The sequence below is a fragment of the Manis pentadactyla genome, chromosome 8 (assembly GCF_030020395.1).
Source record: "Manis pentadactyla isolate mManPen7 chromosome 8, mManPen7.hap1, whole genome shotgun sequence".
NCBI classification, from domain to species: domain Eukaryota; kingdom Metazoa; phylum Chordata; class Mammalia; order Pholidota; family Manidae; genus Manis; species Manis pentadactyla.
This window is the reverse complement of record NC_080026.1, coordinates 61,583,541-61,596,433: the sequence shown is the minus strand read 5'-3', so window position 1 is coordinate 61,596,433 and position 12,893 is coordinate 61,583,541. Positions and strand designations below refer to the sequence as shown.

Below are 12,893 nucleotides of genomic sequence, written 5' to 3'. Positions count from 1 at the left end.
TTGCTCTGGAAACCTTCACTTATCTCTGGGTGTCTGGCCGGGCTCTCCCGCCCCGCAAGCTTTTGGCCTCGGGCCCTTTGAGTTCAGGGCTCCTGCCCCGAGTGGATCACATGGCGGCAGCCATCGGCCGGCTGCTGGCCCCGATGAGGCGCCCTGGGAGGGAAAGCTCCAGCAGGGACGCCGACTTCAGCCACGCTTGGGCAGAAGGAGGGAGGACGGCTCTCCACTCATCTGAAAACGATGGGCGATTTCCTGCCACAGCCACAGGAGTTGCTAATTAATGATCTGGTAATGGCACCCGCTGTCTGCTGCCAGGCTCGTTTGTCTTCCCTGTGAGGACAAAGGGCTGTAAATCCAGTCTGGGACTCTTGCTCATTCCGTGAGCTTCCTGTTTTCTGCTGCTTCAAGGCCTGGTGGCTTGGATCAGACGCCAGGTGGAGGGTGAAGGATGGATGTGCTTTCCCAGAATCCCAGAAAGTCAGGGGTAGTGGGGAGGGGACGAGGGACCATCTGTGAGTGTTGGTCAATGCCAGGAATATATACAATTTCTTATTCTGTTAAATCCTGAGGCAGCCTCAGGAGGGAGATGAGGTGGGAAGGACCACTCCCATTCAGAGATAATGAAACTGATTTTCAGAGAGGGTAAGTGATGCGTTCAGAGCCACAAGGCCAGCAAATGTTTCAGATGCAATGTCAGCCCAATCAGTCTGATTCCAAAACCACAGCTTGTAACCTCTGTGCCCACACTCCTAAACAAGGCTGGTGTCAGCAGAATCTAAACAACACATTGCTTGGAGACACACTTATGGGCATAATATACACAAAGTTCATGATTTCATGGGAGGGAGGGATGAGACCTGGGAAGAACACAAACATAGTTTCGAGTTATGAAGTAAGTTTGTGGATGCTTATTTTTCTGTTGGGCTTCATTATTGACATGTTACATCTTATATCTAGCAAATAATATATTTTAAAATACCTAATGCCTTTTTCAAAATCTAAACAGATGCTTTCCATTATTGTTAAAATGGAAATACACAAAATCAATAAATGCAATCATTTTCTTAAAAGGACTTGGTTCATGGAAGAAAAACTTAAATGACTATAGCAGAAACCATCTGTCTGAAATAAAAATTGGTTTCCATAACACTAATAGAGAATACATTCTAGAAAACAGCAATAACTGGATGTGACATTCGGCAACAATTTAATAGAACAGTTATTAGCTGAGGCCCACACCTAATGAGGATGAAGGCTTCATCTCTGGGAAATTTGGGGTGATACCTGAAACTCTGCATAAACCAAACTGAAATGTTTCCACAAGTGATGTAAAATTTCATATAGCAAAGGGTTTCTTCCACATGCACTTCATTTTCATAGCAAGAGTGGTGCCAAATGCCTAAACACAGAAGGGACACTCATGCAAGGTGGCCAACTCCTTGATGTGGTAATGCGTACAACTCAAAATGACCACACGATCATTGCATCTGGGCTTTCTGCAACCACACGGTGGTGGTGGTGGAAAGCATGGAGCCCAGTATGAATATCTAGAAAGCAGTCACCAGCCTCTATGTGTGTTCTCTTTTTGCAAAGGATCTTCATTGTTCCTAATCAACTCTGCTGCGGATACTGCTCCTTGGCAAAACTGGTCACTGAGCATAGTGCTCTGGTAACCAAGATGTTTAAAATCTTCAATCCTCTGGAGCAAAGGAAGCACCAAGGAACTCTTAGAACTCTGATTTACAAACAGTGTGGTCACCAATTTTCCTGGCTTAAAGACTCCCACAGCTTTCCTGATCGAGTCACTGCAAGAATTCTGAGTGAGGTTTGTTTCAAAGCTACCATAAGTAGAATCTTAAAAACCAAATGACTGAAACAGAAATAGACTCATAGACACAGAGAAGAGACCAATGGTTGCCATGGGGTGAGGGGCAGGGGATGTGAAATAGGTGAAGGAGATAGAAGCACAAAATCTCAATCATAATATAAATTAGTCACAGGGATTAAAGTACAGTTCAGAGAATATGGTCAATAGTTCTGTAACATCTTTCCATATTGACAGATAGTAACTTCACCACTTGGGGTGAGGATTTAATAATGTAGATAATGGTGGAATCACAATGGTGTGTACTTGAAACCATCATAATATTGTATTTCAACTATACTTCAATTTTAAAAAGAAGCTACCATAAGAAAATTCTGGTTGTGGAGTGATGTGAATAGTCTGATAAGTTCCCTCTGATTCCAGTCCATGTGTTGAATACTGACAAGGACCAAGCAGTGTGACATCAGTGACAGAGCCTGGCATCAGGCCATGAGCCAGCTCTCATAAGTGATGTCCTTTGCAGTAATGCCAGCTTTTCAGGTAGAATGAGTCTGTGACCTTTGGGTCAATCTCACTCATAAGAAGTTCCAGGGTTTAATCTGGCTACTGATTAGCTGACTCCTTGGAAAATCCAGAGCATACAGGTACCAAGAGATATATCCCATACAACGTGCTGCTCCGTTTGGGAAAATTGCATTAAGAAACTATTGCTTTTTGGAAACTCTGGTGTGAGCACCCTCCAGAAGGCTTCACGACATTCTTAGGAGAATAAAAGAAGTTTTAAGAGAGTCAGACACAGTGTCACCTCTACCAAGCTTCAATGGGGGAACCAGTGCTTTCAGCAAGAGGTGGTACCACACATCCTCAAAATGAAACTTCTCATGGAGACAAACGTGCTACTCTCTGTGAGCACACAACTCCCTGCTTGTCAGTTTTGGTCACACTTATGACTGAGCACTAAACAGCCTTCAAAAGTGTGTCCCATTGGGATCTTGGGATGGTGTAAAGGTCTCCAGACCATTTGTTTGCCACCAGTTGTTGCCAAGAGAAACAACACCCAGCAGCTTCTTGGTCTCTTTGCAAAAATGTGCAGCATCCACCACTGTGAGGCTATGGAACAACCAACCATTGCAGAAAAATCAACTAAATTAAATCTCTTCTCCATTGCCAGTGCTTCCACCAAGTATTCCAGTCTTGTTACTAAAGCTCAGGCTCCATGTTTTTTGGTATAATTTTTTTTTATTTTGGTATCATTAATCTACAATTACATGAAGAACATATGTTTACTAGGCTCCCCCCTTCACCAAGTCCCCCTGACATCCCCATTCACAGTCACTGTCCATCAACATAGTAAGATGCTGTAAAATCACTACTTGTCACCAAGTTCACAGTCACTGTCCATCAACATAGTAAGATGCTGTAAAATCACTAATTGTCACCAAGTTCACAGTCACTGTCCTTCAACATAGTAAGATGCTGTAAAATCACTATTTGTCTTCTCTGTGTTGCACAGCCCTCCCCGTGCCCCCCCAACACTATACATGCTAATCATAATGCCCTCTTTCTTTTCTTCCCGCCCTTATCCCTCCCTTCCCACCCATCCTCCCCAGTCCCTTTCCCTTTGGTAACTATTAATCCATTCTTGAGTTCTGTGCTTCTGCTGCTGTTTTGTTTCTTCAGTTTTCTTTTGTTCTTATACTCCACATATGAGTGAAATCATTTGGTACTTGTCTTTCTCCGCCTGGCTTATTTCACTGAGCATAATACCCTCTAGCTCCATCCATGTTGTTGCAAATGGAAGGATTTGTTTTTTTCTTATGGCTGAGTAATATTCCATTGTGTATATGTACCACATCTTCTTTATCCATTCATCTACTGATGGACACTTAGGTTGCTTCCATATCTTGGCTATTGTAAATAGTGCAGCGATAAACATAGGGGTGCATCTGTCTTTTTCAAACTGAAGTGCTGCATTCTTATGGTAAATTCCTAGAAGTGGAATTCCTGGGTCAAATGGTATTTCTATTTTGAGCTTTTTGAGGAACCTCCATACTGCTTTCCACAATGGTTGAACTAATTTACATTCCCACCAGCAGTGTAGGAGGGTTCCCCTTTCTCCACAACCTCACGAACATTTGTTGTTGTTTGTCTTTTGGATGGTTGCCATCCTTACTGGTGTGAGATGATATCTCATTGTGGTTTTAATTTGCATTTCTCTGATGACAAGCGATGTGGAGCATCTTTTCATGTGTCTGTTGGCCATCTGAAATTCTTCTTTAGAGAACGGTCTATTCAGCTCCTCTGCCCATTTTTTAATTGGATTATTTGCTGTTTGTTGAGGTGTGTGAGCTCTTTATATATTTTGGATGTCAACCCTTTATCGGATCTGTCATTTTCTTATATATTCTTCCATACTGTAGGGTTCCTTTTTGTTCTATTGATGGTGTCCTTTGCTGTACAGAAGCTTTTCAGCTTGATATAGTCCCATTTGTTCATTTTTTGCATTTGTTTCCCTTGCCCAGGGAGATATGTTTAAGAAAAGGTCACTCATGTTTATGTCTAAGAGATTTTTGCCTATGTTTTTTTCTAACAGTTTTATGGTTTCATGGCTTACATTCAGGTCTTTGATCCATTTCGAATTTACTTTTGTATATGGGGTTAGACAGTGATCCAGTTTCATTCTCTTACACGTAGCTCTCCAGTTTTGCCAGCACCATCTGTTGAAGAGACTGTCATTTCGCCATTGTATGTCCATGACCCCTTTATCGAATATTAGTTGACCATATATGTTTGGGTTAATGTTTGGAGTCTCTATTCTGTTCCATTGGTCTGTGGCTCTGTTCTTGTGCCAGTACCAAATTGTCTTGATTACTGTGGCTTTGTAGTAGAGCTTGAAGTTGGGAAGTGAGATCTCCCCCACTTTATTCTTCCTTCTCAGGATTGCTTTAGCTATTCGGGGTTTTTGGTGTTTCCATATGAATTTTTGAACTATTTGTTCCAGTTCATTGAAGAAAGCTGTTGGTAATTTGATAGGGATTGCATCGAATCTGTATATTTCTTTGGGCAGGATGGCCATTTGGACGATATTAATTCTTCCTAGCCAAGAGCATGGGATGAGTTTCCATTTGTTAGTGACCTCTTTAATTTCTCTTAAGAGTGTCTTATAGTTTTCAGGGTATAGGTCTTTCACTTCCTTAGTTAGGTTTATTCCTAGGTATTTTATTCTTTTTGATGCTATTGTGAATGGAATTATCTTCCTGATTTCTCTGTCTATTAGTTTGTTGTTAGTGTATAGGAAAGCCACAGATTTCTGTGTGCTAATTTTGTATCCTGCAACTTTGCTGAATTCCAGTATTAGCTCTAGTAGTTTCAGAGTGGAGTCTTTAGGGTTTTTTATGTACAATATCATGTCATCTGCAAATAGTGACAGTTTGACTTCTTCTTTACCAATCTGGATTCCTTGTATTTCTTTGTTTTGTCTAATTGCCGTGGCTAGGACCTCCAGTACTATGTTGAATAACAGTGGGGATAGTGGGCATCCCTGTCTTGTTCCTGATAGCAGAGGAAATGCTTTCAGCTTCTTGCTGTTCAGTGTGATGTTGGCTGTGGGTTTATCAAAGATGGCCTTTATTATGTTGAGGTACTTGCCTTCTATACCCATTTTGCTGAGAGTTTTTATCATGAATGGATGTTGAATTTTATCAAATGCTTTTACAGCACCTATGGAGATGATCATGTGGTTTTTTTCTTTCTTTTTGTTGATGTGGTGGATGATGTTGATGGATTTTTGAATGTTGTACCATCCTTGCATCCCTGGGATGAATCCCACTTGGTCATGGGGTACGATCCTTTTGATGTATTTTTGAATTTGGTTTGCTAATATTTTGTTGAATATTTTTTCATCTATGTTCATCAGGGATATTGGTCTGTAGTTTTCTTTTTTGGCGGGGTCTTTGCCTGGTTTTGGTATTAGGGTGATGTTGGCTTCATAGAATGAGTTTGGGAGTGTTCCCTCCTCTTCTATTTTTTGGAAAACTTTAAGGAGAATGGGTATTATGTCTTCTCTGTATGTCTGATAAAATTCCGAGGTAAATCCATCTGGCCCGGGGGTTTTGTTCTTTGGTAGTTTTTTGATTACCACTTCAATTTCGTTGCTGGTAATTGGTCTGTTTAGATTTTCTGTTTCTTTCTGGGTCAATCTTGGAAGGTTGTATTTTTCTAGGAAGTTGTCCATTTCTCCTAGGTTTCCCAGCTTGTTAACATATAGGTTTTCATAGTACTCTCTAATAATTCTTTGTATTTCTGTGGGGTCCATCGTGATTTTTCCTTTCTCATTTCTGATTCTGTTGATTTGTGTTGACTCTCTTTTCCTCTTAATAAGTCTGGCTAGGGGCTTATCTATTTTGTTAATTTTCTCAAAGAACCAGCTCTTGGTTTTATTGATTTTTGCTATTGTTTTATTCTTCTCAATTTTATTTATTTCTTCTCTGATGTTTATTATGTCCCTCCTTCTGCTGACCTTAGGCCTCTTATGTTCTTCTTTTCCCAATTTCAATAATTGTGACATTAGACCATTCATTTGGGATTCTTCTTCCTTCTTTAAATATGCCTGGATTGCTATATACTTTCCTCTTAAGACTGCTTTTGCTGTGTCCCACAGTAGTTGGGGCTTTGTGTTGTTGTCGCTTGTTTCCATATACTGCTGGTTCTCCATTTTGATTTGGTCATTGATCCATTGATTATTTAGGAGCGTGTTGTTAAGCCTCCATGTGTTTGTGAGCCTTTTTGTTTTCTTTGTACAGTTTATTTCTAGTTTTATGCCTTTGTGGTCTGAAAAGTTGGTTGGTAGGATTTCAATCTTTTGGAATTTGCTGAGGCTCTTTTTGTGGCCTAGTATGTGGTCTATTCTGGAGAATGTTCCGTGTGCACTTGAGAAGAATGTGTATCCTATTGCTTTTGGATTTAGAGTTCTATAGATGTCTATTAGGTCCATCTGTTCTAGTGTGTTGTTCAGTGCCTCTGTGTCCTTACTTATTTTCTGTCTGGTGGATCTATCCTTTGGAGTGAGTGGTGTGTTGAAGTCTCCTAAAATGAGTGCATTGCATTCTATTTCCTCCTTCAGTTCTGTTAGTATTTGTTTCACATATGTTGGTGCTCCTGTATTGCGTGCATATATATTTATAATGGTTATATCCTCTTGTTGGACTGAGCCCTTTATCATTATGTAGTGTCCTTCTTTATCTTTTGTTACTTTCTTTATTTTGAAGTCTATTTTGTCTGATACTAGTATTGCAACACCTGATTTTTTCTCTCTGTTGTTTGCATGAAATATCTTTTTCCATCCCTTGACTTTAAGTCTGTGCATGTCTTTGGGTTTGAGGTGAGTCTCTTGTAAGCAGGATATGGATGGGTCTTGCTTTTGTATCCATTCTATTACTCTGTGTCTTTTGATTGGTGCATTCAGTCCATTTACATTTTGGGTGATTATTGAAAGGTATGTACTTATTGCCATTGCAGGCTTTAAGTTTGTGGTTACCAAAGGTTCAAGGTTAGCTTCTTTACTATCTTACTGTCTAATTTAACTCACTTATTGAGCTATTATAAACACAGTCTGATAATTCTTTATTTCTCTCCCTTCTTTTTCCTCGTCCTCCCTTCTTCATATGTTGGTTGTTTTGTTCTGTGCTCTTTTTTAGGAGTGCTCCCATCTAGAGAAGTCCCTGTAAGATGCCCTGTAGAGGTGGTTTGTGGGAGGCAAATTCCCTCAACTTTTCCTTGTCTGGGAATTGTTTAATCCCTCCTTCATATTTAAATGATAATCGTGCTGGATACAGTAATCTTGGCTCGAGGCCCTTCTGTTTCATTGCATTAAGTGTATCATGTCATTCTCTTCTGGCCTGTAGGGTTTCTGTTGAGAAGTCTGATGATAGCCTGATGGGTTTTCCTTTGTAGGTGACCTTTTTTTTCTCTCTGGCTGTCTTTAATACTTTGTCCCTTGTCTTTGATCTTTGCCATTTTAATTATTATGTGTCTTGGTGTTGCCCTCCTTGGATCCCTTGTCATGGGAGTTCTGTGTACCTCTGTGGTCTGAAAGGCCATTTCCTCCCCTAGTTTTGGGAAGTTTTCAGCAATCATTTCTTCAAAGACACTTTCTATCCCTTTTTCTCTCTCTTCTTCTTCTGGTACCCCTATAATGTGGATATTGTTCCATTTCGATTGGTCACTCAGTTCTCTTAAAATTCTTTCATTCCTGGAGATCCTTTTATCTCTCTCTGCATCAGCTTCTCTGCATTCCTGTTCTCTGTTTTCTCGTCCATTAATGGTCTCTTGCATCTCATCCATTCTGTTTTGAAGTCCTTCCAGAGCTTGTTTTATTTCTGTATTCTCCCCCCTTAGTTCTTGCATATTTCTCTGCAAGTTCATCAGCATGGGTATGACTTTTGTTTTGAATTCTTTTTCAGGAAGACTGGTTAAATCTATCTCCCCAGGTTCCTTCTCAGGGGAAGATGTACCAGTAGTCGAAGCTGTCTGGGTTAGTCTTGTCTGGATCAAATTTTTTTGCCTTTTCATGTTGATAGGTGTAGTGGTGAGTTATTGGCTTTCTGTCAGCTGGGAGAGCTAAGGCTTTCCACTTGCTCCTGGCCTTTCTTTACTGGGACAACTGTGACCCCTAGTGACTTGTGTTGGGCAGTTGTGTGTAGACTGGGTCTCTGTATCTTGCCAGGCTGGTATTGAGGAAGCTCCCTTGCTGTGGGCGTGGCCAGCCTCAGGCCGCTGCTCTGCTATGGCGGGGCCAGAAGGGTAATGGATGGGGGGCTGTTTGGTTGTTTATCTCCGTGACGGGTCTCAGAGCTGTTGCCCAGGGGGTTAGTGCGCCCTGAGTTCCCTGGAATTTCCAGCTGCTGGACTGTGACCCAGGATGCTTCCGTCCAGCTGTGGCGTCCCTGTCCCTTTACGACTTTCAAAAAGCATTCGTTTTTCTTTGTCACAGGGTCGCCGGCTTCGGGACCTGATCAAAGATCTTGCTGCCCTGTTTCCCAAGTTTCCAGCACCCCACGCATGCACTGTGTCTGTGCTCTGGTGCAGATGGCTAGGGCTGGGTGATTGGCAGTCCTGGGCTCCCTCTCCCTCCCCGCTCTGACTCCTCTCCTCCCGCCGAGAGCTGGGGGGAGGGGCACTTGGGTGCCGCCGGGCTGGGGCTTGTATCTTACCCCTTTCACCAGGCGCTGGGTTCTCGCAGGTGTGGATGTAGTCTGGCTGTTTTCCTGTGTCTTCTGGTCTCTCTTTTAGGATTAGTTGTATTTGTTGTATTTTTAAAAATATATATGTTTTTGGGAGGAGATTCCCACTGTCCTACTCATGCTGCCATCTTGGCTCCGCCCTCCTTTTTGGTATAATTTTATAGGAAATTTTTTAAAGGATTAATAAATTTTCCCAGTTTTATTTTTTGAGGCCAGAGAGGGCAAAAGTTAAAGGTGAGTCTATTGGAAATAAAGGCAGATACAGTCCGTTCTCTAACAGCCTATTGTTTCCCACCAGAGAGCAGATCAGTGCTAGCCAAAGTCGCCAAAGGTAGCAGGTAAACCAGGGCTGGATACAGTAAGTGAGCCAGTCAGTGTCACACAAAGAGCTTGAACTGGACCTGGAACAAGGGTCTTCTCACTGCTAGTCCAGCCCTCTTTCCTCACACCAGAGCCTAAAGCAGCCCTGTTCCTGAATATCATCGCTCTCAAATACCAACTGCACACAGCCAACCAGCCTGGGAAACCTGGTTCTTCGGGGCCCAGTCTTGCCTGTGTGGAGTGGGGTGGAAAGCCGGGGAAAGCCTGCTCCTGGCTGGTTGTGATGCTGGCGGCCGCTCATGGAGCAGAGCCAGAGTCCACCTGTGAAGAAGAGGACCCCAGTCCCACCTCGCAGATATTTGCATTCTCTGCTACTTCCCACCCCACGTCCCATCCCTGGCCATCCTTTCTCCCTTTCATCCCAAAATGAAAAAAGGAGGGAGTCTACACAGCTGCTGTTTATGTTGAGGGGGATGAGAGAATGGGTAGGGAGTAAATGATGTGAGGAAGAAAAACCAGTCCAACAGCAGAGGTTGGAGGACAGGGGTGTGATGGGGGAACGCTGGGGGCCTGAGTGCACCCTGAGGCTGAAGGGTGGGAAATAACCTGGAGTCTCCAGATGCTTCCATTTTGCTCTTAAGTCTCCCCATTCTACTTGCCCCCATCCAAAAATTCAACTGTCCCTCTCACAGTGTCAGCTCCCAACAGACTGGACTTGGTTTGTCCTGGAAGCTGTAGAACAGAGTCACCCTGGCACTTCCCTGGGCCTGGGCTTCCATCCTAGGAATGGGCAGCACTGTGTGAACATGCAGTTGTCTAAATGCAGGGATGGCCCTTACAGGATTTCGGGCTGAGTGATACAGTGTCTTAGAATATTTTAAAGTGAGTACAAACTCCTGTGGAGCAGGGGTGAGGCAGCAGGCAGGGGAGGCCTTGGCCTTGGCCCTTCTGGGGGCTGCTAGCCTGAAGTCAGTGGCTCACCACCCCAACCAGGTGCACAGCCGGCAGTCATTGACAGGCCTCTGGGATCTGTCACACCGCTGGGCCTGAGGCCCCCAGACTCCGTGCCTGTCCTCTGCCCTGGATTCCACCAGACAGGACAAACCTGGACACCTCACAGAGAGAAGGGTGTGAGACTCCCCAGAGTGAGGACGGGGAGCCCCAACGGGAGGAGGTGTTGGGATGTCTTCCCCTGTCCAGCTTTGTAATGGCATCTCAGCAGAGAAGAGCGCTGGAGGCTCCACATCTCTCCCATCAGCTTCCTCTGTTCCCTACTGAGCTGCAGTGAGGAAAGGGCAGGCATGCAGGGCCTTGGAGTTGAGCTTGTGCCCACGGATAATTACTGCACCCTCTTTGGGTTTGCCAGGAATAAGCCTAATCAAGTCCACTTTGTTTTTTCTTTTAAGGTAAATCCTCCCATGAGAGTCTCTAAACTGGCAGACAAAAATGTCCTCCTTGATTCTTTTAGGAGATCTTCACCCCAGGGCACCACTTCATTCTTTATAATATTTCCATCATGTGAGCAACTAATGACAGAAGAATCCAAAGAGATGCTGAGTCACTACATCTACAGAGTGCTGGGCTATCTGGGAAGTTTCCCAGGTGACATCTGAGGCCCCCTTCAGGAGCCACAGGAGAGTTGATCTATTATTTTAAAATCAGGTGATTCTGGGATTTTTTTAAGTAACTCAAACTAAAGAACAAAAGAAGTCTTAGATAATCATTTTGTAGCAACCTCACTGCCAAACCAGTGGGCAATGACAACTTCCCAGAAGCTCTTATCTTATCTGCCCCTAATTACTCTTATCTGTCCCAAATTGAGGGAAGTTTCTCTTTCAGCAATTCAGAGAAGTAATGCCCTGACCTTTGGCAAAGAAAATTAGCAGTTGGTCTTTCTCCATTTCTTCTATTAACCCAGGGTCTCTCCACTTTGAATTTTACAAAGGCCACAGACCACTCCAGAGATCCCACACCCATATCCACTTATCACGATGAGACAGAAAAAGTGTCAACCACATGATGGAGAAAAATCACAAATGCCTTCCTTCTGTTCAAGCACACATGAGGTTCGCTCTAGATCCATACTCTGTGTGCCAGATTGGAGGCCGTCAGAGGTGGATCTGAGAGCAAGTATCCCAGTGAGAAGGCCCAAGATAGAAGGCCCACTGGAACATGGACAAAAACCATTGGCCTCTAGAGGGAGTGGCTGATGAGATCTGTAAAATCTCTGGCCGAAGCTGGGATTAGTGATGACTCAGTATTGAGATGGTAGATCCATGGGGGGGAAACATTTGCGTGGACATAAAATAGGTAGGAGATGCTCAAAGAATAAGCCAATGTAGTAGAAATGTGGGCTGCAGAAATACTGAAATGTCCACAGCACAGGAAGAAATGTTTTCCAACCAGCATCCCTGTGACCCACCCCCAGGTGGGGGCATCTAGACAGAACACCGTAAGTACCAGGAACCACGGTCCTTCCAGGTTTCTCAAACTGCAGTGCTGATCCAAAGGTACCTGCAAGCCTCGTCTGACCACTGAAAAAGCAATTTTCAGGCCCATGTCAGTGTCTCAATGGAGATGTTGCAAGATAGAGGGATTCCTCCCAAAGTCAGAGCAACTTAGCAAAGAGATCCAGTGCTGAGTCACGAACCACAGGGGAGAGTGATCTACACAGAGATACCTCAATGGAGGTACCAGCTCAAGGCCTTCAAGGTCTCCCACAGGTGTTTCAGAAAGGCTGAGGTTTGTGGTGGGGCTGTTGCCCCTGAGAGCCTTCTACCTGTGAGGCAAACACAAGGAAAAGATTACTGTGCAGTCAGCCCTCTTTTTGTGGGGATACATCCTAGACCCCCAGGGGATGCCTGGAACACAGACAGTACCCAACCTGATATATATGATGCTTTCTGGTGTGACACATTGCCATCGATCAGCACATTTTCTGTTAATATCTTCCACCTACAATGTGATGACTTTTCCATCTTAACTAAATGCTGATACACACACTGTGGCCTTAATCTTTCCTGTTTGAGATGTGTCAAAAAACTAGCACAAATTTCTCTTTGCTTCTTCACAATTTCACTGATGAAAGATTCATTCTTATCATAGATCCTAGCAACTCCAGCATATTATTTTCTTTCCTCATTAATCAAGAACATTCTTTTTCTTACCTAAAGGAAGTGCTTTACAGCTTCTCTCTGACACATCCAAGTTGCCAGCATCACCACTCTTGTGCTTTGGGGCCATGGCTGCTTGAACACAAGCTCTGCAATATTGCATCGATCTGAGAACCATGGTAGCTGCGGAGTGACTGACTAACAAACAGCATATACAGCATCGGCACGCTGGATGAGGGGATGCTTCACATCCAGGCAGGACAGAGAGGGAGGCTCAAGATTTCAACACACTTCTCAGAACAGTATGCAATTTTAAACTTATGAATTATGTATTTCTGGAATTTTCCATTTAATAATTTCAGATCACTGTTTACCCCAGGTAATTGAAAGACC

The 12,893-nt window shown here is 43.5% G+C and overlaps 1 pseudogene; it reads right to left on the bottom strand.

The window, feature by feature from the left end:
* Positions 1-1,558: 1,558 nt before the first annotated feature.
* LOC118917567 (S-adenosylmethionine decarboxylase proenzyme-like) lies at positions 1,559-12,630 on the bottom strand (annotated as a pseudogene).
* Between the last annotated feature and the right edge of the window lie 263 nt (positions 12,631-12,893).